Genomic DNA, 12,500 nt, shown 5'->3' with positions numbered 1-12,500 from the left:
TTTAAATTTGAGTTAAAACTAACGTAGAAATATGACCGAACCTAACCAACCCTACCTAACCTAACCTAACCTATCTTAACCTAACCTAAACTAACATAAATAAATCGATAATTTATGTTCTTAATATAATATAATAATAATATTTAAAATAAACCAATAGGAAATGATTTATTGAAAATAAAGAAAATCACTCAGTCTATTAGGCAAATCGAGCCTTGCATAGTTGGCCGAGAAGTGCGTTCTGGCTACTAGGTACGACATATATATATATATATATATATATATATATATATATATATATATATATATATATATATATATATATATATATATATAAATAAATAAATAAATGTGCGTAGGATGCTACAAACGGGTGCTAAACATTTCAAGTGTGCTGAATGTGGGGAAAAGATTTGGGAAATGTTCCAGTACAATAAATCACATGACTGTGCATACGGATGATAAACCTCGTGAATGTCCTGAGTGTGACAAGGGATTCAATCGTCTGCGACTTATAAAAACTCACAGGATTGTGCATACAGCTGATAAACCTCCCGTGTGTCATGAGTGTGGGAAAGGATTCAGATGATGCATTGCATATGGTGCATTCAGATGATGAACATTACCTAGTTCCTTCATCTGGGAAGAATGAAGACATATTGGTGCATTCGGATGATAAATAGTACCTAGTTCAATTGATCAGTAGACTGCATATCATACTAACAATAAACATACAAACCCAATGAATTTTCCAGTGAGGTTTGATAGAAATTTACTTCAGGACACATACTAGAAAAAGTTTATAAGTTACAAATAACAATTTTTGTTTGTGTGAATTTTTTGGTGGATAATATACATTTATACACTAAAGGGACCTAGCCATATTTATTCTTAAACGTCTTCAAACTGATATTACTTTGAAATTTAACAATAAAAACATAAGCATTTTTACTATTAACACACAAACAAAAATTGGTAGAATTTTTCAACTAATATTATTGCAAACCCTTTTGATTGGTTTTGTTATAAAGTTAAAGTTCAATATAGTAGGCTAAGCTAAGTTTTGCTAAGCTAAAACAGAGGATTTTTGGACTTGTAGATTTGTAAACCTCATCCTGTAAACATTCATGTTTCTACATGTTAAACAAGCTACGAGGATGAGGGAAGGGGATGTTCCCTCCATTCTGGATGTTATATTTACAAGGAAAGAGGAAGAGATATTTATCATTCAGTACCTCCCTCCCTTGGGTAAAAGTGACCATGTCTTTTTGGGAATAAAGTATGCAATGCATTATAATCTGTTAGAAAATAAGCTTGAAGCAGTTGAAAAACCTGATTTGTGGAGAGGTCATTATGGGGAACTCAGATATTTCCTTAAGGAATTTGACAAACACTTGCTGTTAGGACATGAAGTAAATGAGATGTATGTCAAGTTTTGTGAAATATATGATAAAGGCACAACAAAATTTATTCCAAAGGAGAGATGCAGAATTAGGAAAAGGGGATTTGTTTGTAGATGTCATCTGGATTTTTCCGAGTTTCGGAGTTTCCGTGATATTTTCTATTTTGATCAAAATATGTATAATGTTAATGTATTTTGATAAATGAGCTTTCCTGTCTATTTAGGTAATGATTCCAAAGATCGTCCTTCCTTTCCTCCCTGGAATCTGGATGTAGCAGGTGCTCAATTGTCAAGTGAAAAATTTGGTTTGTCATCCGAATGCACCATATCGGTACATTTTTTAATAATATTTTAAAAATAGTAAATGGCACTATTTTTGCAAAATCATTACAAGATCTATTATTCTAATAGGTGTTTGATAAAATACAGTAGAATGCCTACTGGTTTTACCTGTAATAGGGTTTGATACAGTTGATTATGGATATACTGTAATGAAATGCTCCTATTGTTAAGAAACACTTTTTTAAAGAGTATTTTGTAATGAGCAGCTCTGAAAATCAGTTGATTACAGATAATGCTACATAATACACTTAATGCACAATACTTTTAAGGCAATGTAAAGGATCTGGGTGTACTCATGTCGGAAGACCTTACCTTTAAAGAACACAATAAAGTAGCCGTCACAACAGCAAGGAAAATGACAGGTTGGATGACAAGAACTTTTCACACTAGAGATGCTATACCGATGATGATACTTTTCAAAACGCTTGTGCTCTCTAGAGTGGAGTACTGCTGCACAATGACAGCCCCTTTCAAAGCTGGAGAAATTACTGACCAGGAGAGTGTGCAGAGATCCTTTACTGCTAGAATCCACTCAGTAAAACATCTAAACTATTGGGACTGACTAAAAAGCCTAAAACTGTACTCCCTTGAGCGCAGGCGGGAGAGGTACATAATAATTTACACGTGGAAAATATTAGAGGGGCTGGTCCCAAACCTGCACACAGAAATAACATCACATGAGACCAGAAGACACGGCAGGATGTGCAGAATACCCCCGTTAAAAAGCAGAGGGGCAACAGGTACTCTGAGAGAGAACTCTTATCAACATCAGAGACCCGAGACTGTTCAACATGCTGCCACTACACATAAGGGGCATAACTGGCCGACCCCTCACAGTGTTCAAGAGAGAACTGGATAAGCACCTCCAAGGGATACTTGATCAACTAGGCTGTGACTCATACGTCAGGCTGCGAGCAGCCGTGTCCAACAGCCTGGTTGATCAGTCCGGCAACCAGGAGGTCTGGTCGACGACCGGGCCGCAGGGACGCTAAGCCCCGGAAGCACCTCAAAGTAACCTCAAGGTAATCTGGACAGATTACATCTGGACAAATATAACCTCTCCGCTTACTTCAGGTATAATCACCGATAGCACTACAGACCGTTACCCCACATTTCTCTTAACTAACATTAGCAAACCACCTCTTGAGTCAAGAGAGATACGTTTTAGACTACACAATGAAACTGCTATAGACAATTTTATAACTGCTACTGATAATGTCAACTGGGAGTCCGAGTTAGGTAACATAGAGGACATCAACCTAGCAGTTCAATCTTTTCTTCAAAAAACTCTTAGCCTTTATAATACCCACTGTCCTATGCTTACAAAACAAGTCACAACCAAAAGGCTTAACAATCCCTGGCTTACAAAGGGAATACTTAAATCTATTAATAAAAAACATGACCTTGAGAAAAAGTATAGGTTAGGAATTGTCTCCAAAGAATTCTCAAAGAATTACTCATTATTGCTATCTAAGATAATTAGACGAGCCAAAACTAAATACTTCGAAGATAAATTTACCCAAATAAAGAGCAACATTAAACAAACATGGAGAACAATTTCACAAATATTGGGATCAAAGAAGTCTTTAACCCTTAAAGTGCGCATCACTTCATATGAAGTGTAAATCGTTTTACCAGTCAACTGCGCTTCACTTCATATGAAGTGTATGGGTACCGCGCACGATTTGAATGGCCCGCGGTGTAGCTGGGGGTCCCATACGCTGCCCAGGGGCTCTAGTAAACAGCGGCCATTTTGAAAAAAAATCCCGCTCACGATCCGAAGGCATGGGAGGCCTCAGTTTAGCGAGAGTCACCATGGCGAGCGCACGGTCAAACGCCTCACGGGCACGCACCACTCAGTCCCTCACCCCAGAGCAAATAGCCCACGAATTATTCTCTGAAGGTGAAGAAAGTGTGTTTGACGATTCAGACAACGATGAGGATTATACACAGTTGTCGGGTGATAGTAGCAGCAGCAGTGAAAGTGAGAATGACCGCCATGCCATGGCGAGGCCTATACGCTCACCGATGCCTCCTCGCCCAGTTTCTACCCCAATTCTACCACGACCTCACAGTTCCTGTGGATATTTTCTGTTTGAGGGTGACGAGTCAGAGGGAGGTGACTCCTTTTCTGGGTTTAGTGACTCAGATCAAAGTTTTATCGAGCCTGTGGCTGGTACCAGTGGTGTAACTGGGCGAGAAATTGTCGCGTCAGCAGCATCTCGCCCGGCCAAGCGCCACCGCATGGCACCACATGAGGGACCAAGACCCTCGTGTTCACGTGCATCCACCTCACGTGCACCCACCTCACGTGCACGTAGCCGCCGTGCTTCTCGCAGACGGTATTCAGCTCCTGGTCGCCGGTATGCATCACTTCCTCGCCGTCCTTCCTCTGCATCTCACAGGACGCCTGGTATACTTGAGTGGAGTGATGGTGACGATTTTATTCCTAATATTCCTCACTTTGACGATAAAGATGTAGGGATTACAAACCTTTTCCCTAATCAAGGTGAGGACATGGCTGAGATGGAATATTTTACAGCATTCTATGATGAACCACTCATGGAATACATTGTACACCAAACGAACCTGCATGCTGCTTACCTGATTGAGAGGGAAATCACAGAATTTTCACGACTGCATAGTTGGAAAAATACCACAGTGGCGGAAATGTATGTGTTTTTGGCACTCTGTTTGTTGATGAAGCACTGTCACAAACATGCAATAAATGACTATTGGAGCAAGGACAAGACAATACCAACACCTTTATTCGGGAAATATATGTCACGAGACAGGTTTCAGATACTCCTCAGGTGTCTACATTTTGGAAGTGTTCAGGACCGAACACCTGATGATAGACTGTGGCGAGTGAGGCACTACATGAACGATGTTATTGGAAAATTCAGAGATTTTTACGTACCAGCACAGAAGCTGGTGGTTGATGAATCTCTCATACTTTTCAAGGGACGTGTTCCATTCAAACAGTACATTCCCTCAAAACGAAACCGATTTGGCCTGAAATTTTTTGTTCTTTGTGATTGTGAGACAGGATACGTGTTACACATGATTCTGTACTTGGCTAGTGATGTAGACATTCCCGGTAACGACGAACATGGATTCTCGGGGAGTGTAGTGAAGACCATCATGGCTCCGTGGATGAACAAGGGACACATTTTATACACAGATAATTACTATACAAGTCCCTTGCTAGCTCGGTTCTTGCTAGAAAATAGAACCGGATTGGTTGGTACAGTAAAGCCACAACGAAGGGAAATGCCTGTGTTTGACAACAACATTGCAGTTGATGAGTGTCAGAGAAGGAAAAGTGATAACATTCTGTCAGTTCGGTGGAAAGACAAAAGAGAGGTGAACTTGTTGACAACAATTCATGATGGAACAATGGTGAACAGTGGGAAAGTGAGCCATAAAACAAACGCACCACTATATAAGCCAGACTGTGTTTTAGACTATAATATCAACATGCGGTCGATTGATAAATCAGACATGATGATTGGCACTGCAGAGTGTGTGCGGAAGACATGTAGGTGGACGAAAAAAGTGTTCTTCCATCTTGTGGACATGAGCATGCTGAACTGTTTCAACATGTACCTTGTGAGAACTGGACGTAAGCCCACTTTCCGTGACTTTGTATTTGATGCTGCAATACAGTTATTAGGAAAGTTTGCAAAAGATGTCCCAGGTATTCAGCGGCCCATCATAAACCCACTGTTGCAGCATGCTGGTACTCCACGCCTCGCTCACACTGAAGGCTTCCTAGCACACAAACTTAAGTATTTGCCACCTGGTGTGAAGCGTGCAATAGCCCAACGTGATTGCTTGGTGTGTAAAACAACGACACGTAGAATCAAGAAACGGAAGCCTGTGCAAACATGGTGTGAAACGTGTGGTATCCCATTATGTGCTGTCGACTGCTTCAATGACTACCACAGTCTAGAAATCTAAGTGTGCTTCAAAGTGTGTATAGCGTGTGCGAGTGTGTAAATATGTAAACATATAAGCAGATAGCGTGTGCGTGTGTGTGTAAATATATACAAATATAAGCAGAACATACAATATAATAGACTGTAAGGACATATTATATTGCCGTAATTGAAAACATTTGTGTGCGCCTGTGTATACTCAAATATGCAACAATTATTGATACAAAATATGTTCAAACAGTATTTGAAACACAATTAGTGAAAAAAAATTAGATAAAATGCGCTTAGACATTGTAAATAAATAGCGCGAAAATATATTTGTGGAAACTCTGGCTGTTTGAGGACCGCGCGCAACACCTCCCGGGCGTGTACTGCATTAGCGAACATGCAGATTGTGACGTCATCACCGTCCTTCTCGGCTCTATTGCAACAAAAGTAAGTAAAATAGAATTTTTTTTTTTATTTTTCCCGTGATCAGTGAACAGAACTTAACAGATTAGCAAAAAAAAATTTTTTTTTTTTCAAAATGACATGCGCCTGTGTGGATGGCAGGATATTAGACCCCGAGCATGTTAAGGGTTAAATAACAAACCGACTCTCCTGTCTAATAACGATGGTCAGCTTTCAGCCTCTGATTCTGCTATTGAGTTCAATAGGTTCTTCTCTTCCATTGGTTCATCCCTTGCTAATGATATTCCATCTTCCAGTACTGACATTAAGGACTATCTTACAGGGAACTATCCCCAGTCTCTGTACCTAAAGCCTATTAATTCCATTGACGTCAATGAGATAATCCTTTCCCTTAAAACCAAGTCTGGTGCCCTTGAGGAGATACCAACTTTAATCTACAAAAAAGCCTCCAGATCTTTAGCCCCTGCTATTGCTTTGCTCTTCAACAAGTCACTTGAACTCCAAACCTTTCCAGATATTCTAAAAAAAGCGAGAGTAACGCCTGTCCACAAATGTGGTGATCTCACAGATGTTAACAACTACAGACCTATATCAATCCTGCCAAACTTGTCAAAAATTTTTGAAAAACTAATCTATAAGCAGCTTTACTCATATCTAGCCAAACTCAATATACTTAGCCCTTGCCAATATGGCTTCAGGCCCCAAAAAAGCACTAACGATGCACTTATTAGTATGCTTAACTCGATTCATACAGCTCTTGATAAAAATGAGTTCCCTGTTGGGTTATTTGTGGACCTGCGTAAAGCTTTCGATACTGTCAACCACCAAAACCTTCTTCTTAAATTACATCATTATGGTGTCAGAGGACACTCCCTACAATACCTCAAATCCTACCTTACTGACAGGCTCCAATGTGTTTCTGTGAATAATACAATTTCTCCCACCCTACCCATCAACATTGGTGTTCCCCAGGGCAGCATACTTAGCCCTCTCCTCTTTCTCATCTACATTAATGACCTTCCAAATGCCTCCCAACACCTCAAACCAATCCTATTTGCTGACGACACAACCTTCATTTACTCCAGTCCTGATCCCCTTGCTCTAAATGCCACAGTAAATACTGAGCTAAATAAAGTCCATCTGTGGCTAACTGCCAACAAACTCACCCTTAACATTGACAAAACTTTCTATATTCTGTTTGGCAATAAATCCTCTAATCAAATAAATCTCAAAATAAACAATACCCAAATTTGTAACAAATTAGATGGCAAATTCCTTGGCATTCTCATTGACCACAAGCTGAATTTCCAGGGACACATTCTAAACATATCAAAAAAAGTTTCAAAAACTGTGGGCATTCTTTCTAAGATCAGATATTATGTACCACACCCTGCCCTGGTGACTCTCTATTACTCCCTTATCTATCCATATCTCAACTATGGTATTTGTGCTTGGGGCTCTACTACCCAAAATCACTTACGTCCTCTAATTACTCAACACAAAGCTGCTATTAGGACAATATCCAATTCTGGCCCCAGACATCACTCGGTACCCCTACTCAAATCCCTGAATATGTTAGACATTAAGTCACTGCACATTCTCTCATGTGTATTATACATATATAAAACGCTAAACTGTAATGCCAATCCTGATCTCAAAAGCTTCATAGAAGGTTGTAACAGAACCCATGAGCACCACACCAGAAATAAATACAGTTTTGATATTCCTAGAGTACGACTTAATCAAACCAGAAATGCTCTACAAATCAAGGGGCCCAGAATGTGGAATGACCTTCCCAACCATGTTAAAGACAGTACCTCTCTCAACCAGTTTAAGTTAAAAACGAAGCTATACCTAATAAATTCCCTGTAACCTACCTTACCCCTCTATTGTCAACCCATGTATGTTTTTTTTTTTTTTTTTTTTCAAATCAACGCTGTTTTAATGTAATTTTCTGTAATAATTTGTAATTGTATTTGTGCTGTTTTTTTCAACAATGTTCCCCCCTCTTTTACCTCTATTTTTATTTGTACTCAACGCATTTTTTTCTTTTTACCCATTAGTTTTAAGCTTTAGTCAGTAGTGTTTTTTCCTGCCTGAAACGCTTTGTGTAATAGTGGCTTTAGGCATTGTATGTACTAGCTCTATCTATAAAGCCAACAAACTTTGTAAAATTTCTTTATGTATGTACCTTTGCCTAAATAAAAATTATTATTATTATTATTATTATAATGTGTGTATATGTTACCACAAGTGAGGTATATAATGGTATTTATGAGTAAGATGTAATTGTGTCTTTGACACTGATAAAATTAAGTACTGTGGTTTTATATACTGATAATTAGCTAAAAATATATACTGAACAAGTAAATAAATTATTTTACCTTGCACCTAGATCCACCAAGCCAGTATGGTGTGCGTTTCAGTACTTCGGAAATCTGGAAAGATCTGGAATCTCTTATCTGCAATGAAACAATACATATTATTGCACTTACCAAAACATGGATGAATGTAGAAAATAGAGAACTATTAGCTGAATATCAAATAAATGGATTTAATCTATTTCACACATATATTAGACAAGGAGAGGGAGTAGCCATGTATGTTAGGTAATATTTGAAATGTAGTCTCGAAAAGACTACATTTCAACAGAAACGTGCCACACACCAGTCACAAGACTGAACCTCATCAAGGCCAAACGTCTAAATGACAGCATGAACGAGTAAGAAGTAATTTTTTAACACCAGGCATCATACACACAATGAATGCACCTGCAGACACACAACGAGCACTATCAACATAGCAAAGATTACTCCATAAAAAAAAATCATTAAATATGATTGACAATGAGATGAAATAATGCACAGTATGTCAATTTTATGAAATTGTTTCATTACTGAACTAGGTTTTCAAAGCTTACATTTGTTATTCTTGGCATTCTTTGCTTCATATCTGAAGCTTCGTTTTAAGTTTCCACTTCAGACGTGTCTTCCACAGCTATGCATCTCTGGTTTGCAGCATCAAAATCATCTGTAATAACTGAATATAATTAATAACAGTCTCCGTGGTGTAATGGTAAGACACTCGCCAGGCGTTCCGCGAGCGCTTTGTCATGGGTTCGTATCCTGGCCGGGGAGGATTTACTGGGCACAAATCCTTAACTGTAGCCTCTGTTTAACGCAACAGTAAAATGTGCACTTGGTTGTAAAAACGATTCTTCGTGGCGGGCATCATATTCCAGGGACTTGTGCGAAACGCTACGCGTACTAGTGGCTGTACAAGAATGTAACAACTCTTGTATATATCTCAAAAAAAAAAAAAATAAGTGAGATAAATATTTATCATTACCTAGTAATAGTGAACACTAAGAAATAACAAATCAGCTTCCTAAAGAGATGTTTAATAATACAACACACATGATTTGGAACTTGTAACTGGGTTAAGTACTTTGCACATAAGTCTCAAGGAGCCATTAGGAAACCCTGCTTGTGATTAAAATATTATGCTGTTTTTATATACTGTATGTGAAGCACAGTACCTCGCCTCTCAATACACCAGCACTGGCCCTCACCTCTCAATACACCAGCACTGGCCCTCACCTCTCAATACACCAGCACTGGCCCTCACCTCTCAATACACCAGCACTGGCCCTCACCTCTCAATACACCAGCACTGGCCCTCACCTCTCAATACACCAGCACTGGCCCTCACCTCTCAATACACCAGCACTGGCCCTCACCTCTCAATACACCAGCACTGGCCCTCACCTCTCAATACACCAGCACTGGCCCTCACCTCTCAATACACCAGCACTGGCCCTCACCTCTCAATACACCAGCACTGGCCCTCACCTCTCAATACACCAGCACTGGCCCTCACCTCTCAATACACCAGCACTGGCCCTCACCTCTCAATACACCAGCACTGCCCCTCACCTCTCAATACACCAGCACTGCCCCTCACCTCTCAATACACCAGCACTGCCCCTCACCTCTCAATACACCAGCACTGCCCCTCACCTCTCAATACACCAGCACTGCCCCTCACCTCTCAATACACCAGCACTGCCCCTCACCTCTCAATACACCAGCACTGCCCCTCACCTCTCAATACACCAGCACTGCCCCTCACCTCTCAATACACCAGCACTGCCCCTCACCTCTCAATACACCAGCACTGCCCCTCACCTCTCAATACACCAGCACTGCCCTCACCTCTCAATACACCAGCACTGCCCCTCACCTCTCAATACACCAGCACTGCCCCTCACCTCTCAATACACCAGCACTGCCCCTCACCTCTCAATACACCAGCACTGCCCCTCACCTCTCAATACACCAGCACTGCCCCTCACCTCTCAATACACCAGCACTGCCCCTCACCTCTCAATACACCAGCACTGCCCCTCACCTCTCAATACACCAGCACTGCCCCTCACCTCTCAATACACCAGCACTGCCCCTCACCTCTCAATACACCAGCACTGCCCCTCACCTCTCAATACACCAGCACTGCCCCTCACCTCTCAATACACCAGCACTGCCCCTCACCTCTCAATACACCAGCACTGCCCCTCACCTCTCAATACACCAGCACTGCCCCTCACCTCTCAATACACCAGCACTGCCCCTCACCTCTCAATACACCAGCACTGCCCCTCACCTCTCAATACACCAGCACTGCCCCTCACCTCTCAATACACCAGCACTGCCCCTCACCTCTCAATACACCAGCACTGCCCCTCACCTCTCAATACACCAGCACTGCCCCTCACCTCTCAATACACCAGCACTGCCCCTCACCTCTCAATACACCAGCACTGCCCCTCACCTCTCAATACACCAGCACTGCCCCTCACCTCTCAATACACCAGCACTGCCCCTCACCTCTCAATACACCAGCACTGCCCCCTCACCTCTCAATACACCAGCACTGCCCCTCACCTCTCAATACACCAGCACTGCCCCTCACCTCTCAATACACCAGCACTGCCCCTCACCTCTCAATACACCAGCACTGCCCCTCACCTCTCAATACACCAGCACTGTCCCTCACCTCTCAATACACCAGCACTGCCCCTCACCTCTCAATACACCAGCACTGCCCCTCACCTCTCAATACACCAGCACTGCCCCTCACCTCTCAATACACCAGCACTGCCCCTCACCTCTCAATACACCAGCACTGCCCCTCACCTCTCAATACACCAGCACTGCCCCTCACCTCTCAATACACCACTGCCCCTCACCTCTCAATACACCACCACTGCCCCTCACCTCTCAATACACCACCACGGGTCCATAGAATTACCCAAATCGGCCCAAAAGTACCCAAATCGTCCTAGCATTACGTAAGTAATGAAGAAATATGGTATATTTACTTACTATAATGTTGGTGCTACACGTAGAACATGATCAAACCTATTTTTACTCTAAAATAATCTAATTTCATAACGAAATGAGACGTAAATATGTGAGAGGTGACGCCATAGGAAGTCGACGGTCCAAGCGACAATTGTGTGGAGCGACTTGTCCAAGATATATGGTCGCCTGGAGAGTGTTTGCTGCCATATCAGCCTCCTGTACACAGTGATCCAGTCGTCGTATTTCATGGCTCAAATTGTCGCAAATTTAATTGGTAATATTAACAAGTAGAATGTGTATTTATAATATTTTTCATAAACAGCCACAAAATATTTAATATTTATTAAAAAAAAGTGTCTGGAAGTTAAATCAATTCCACATGACAATAAATTTGTTATATAGATACTAGCGTTATTCGTTGGTATGCGTTCGCTATTTAAACTACTCCAGTCCTTTTCGTTCATAGAACACCGAACCCTACACGCTCTCTGATATATTACTTAATTAACAAATATTCACAATAAAAGATTATATTTATATATGTTATCAGAAAGGCAGATATAAAATAGTTTGTGTTAATGCATCACAGAGATTATACCTTATTAGAGAGGAAAATATTCATATTTTAAACAAGGCTTCTTGGCCGACGCTCTCCCTTTCGATGGGAACTATGACCTTTTGAAAATCAATGTTAATTGAATCTATATATTGTAAAAAACGAAGTTTTTTATGTCATCTGAAAGACATATAAGCTGCATGTTAATACTTTGGTATAAATATAACTGAAGTGAAAGTGAAGATATATGCCTTTTTATAGTTACTTGATGGCTCGCTCAGGGAGTGTGAAGGCCTGCACACAAGCCAATCAATTTTATAATTAATGTACATATATGCAAAGTAACGTCAAAGGTTTTTATTTCAGAATAAAGACAGATGTAGACGATAATGTAAATACATTTCAAGGAAAACATATCTTAAATGAAAGCAAAGATATGGTCAAATAAATAGGCAATACCACACCATCGCCAGTGTCCGGACACA

At 40.8% G+C, this 12,500-nt stretch overlaps 1 pseudogene; it reads right to left on the bottom strand.

Annotated features, from left to right (window-relative positions):
* The window catches only part of LOC123772851 (zinc finger protein 271-like), an 85,954-nt pseudogene that overhangs the window by 56,767 nt on the left and 16,687 nt on the right, over window positions 1-12,500 (bottom strand).

This window comes from Procambarus clarkii, chromosome 12 (genome assembly GCF_040958095.1).
Source record: "Procambarus clarkii isolate CNS0578487 chromosome 12, FALCON_Pclarkii_2.0, whole genome shotgun sequence".
Lineage (NCBI taxonomy): Eukaryota > Metazoa > Arthropoda > Malacostraca > Decapoda > Cambaridae > Procambarus > Procambarus clarkii.
The sequence above is the reverse complement of the archived record's forward strand: the minus strand, read 5'-3'. Positions and strand labels throughout refer to the sequence as shown.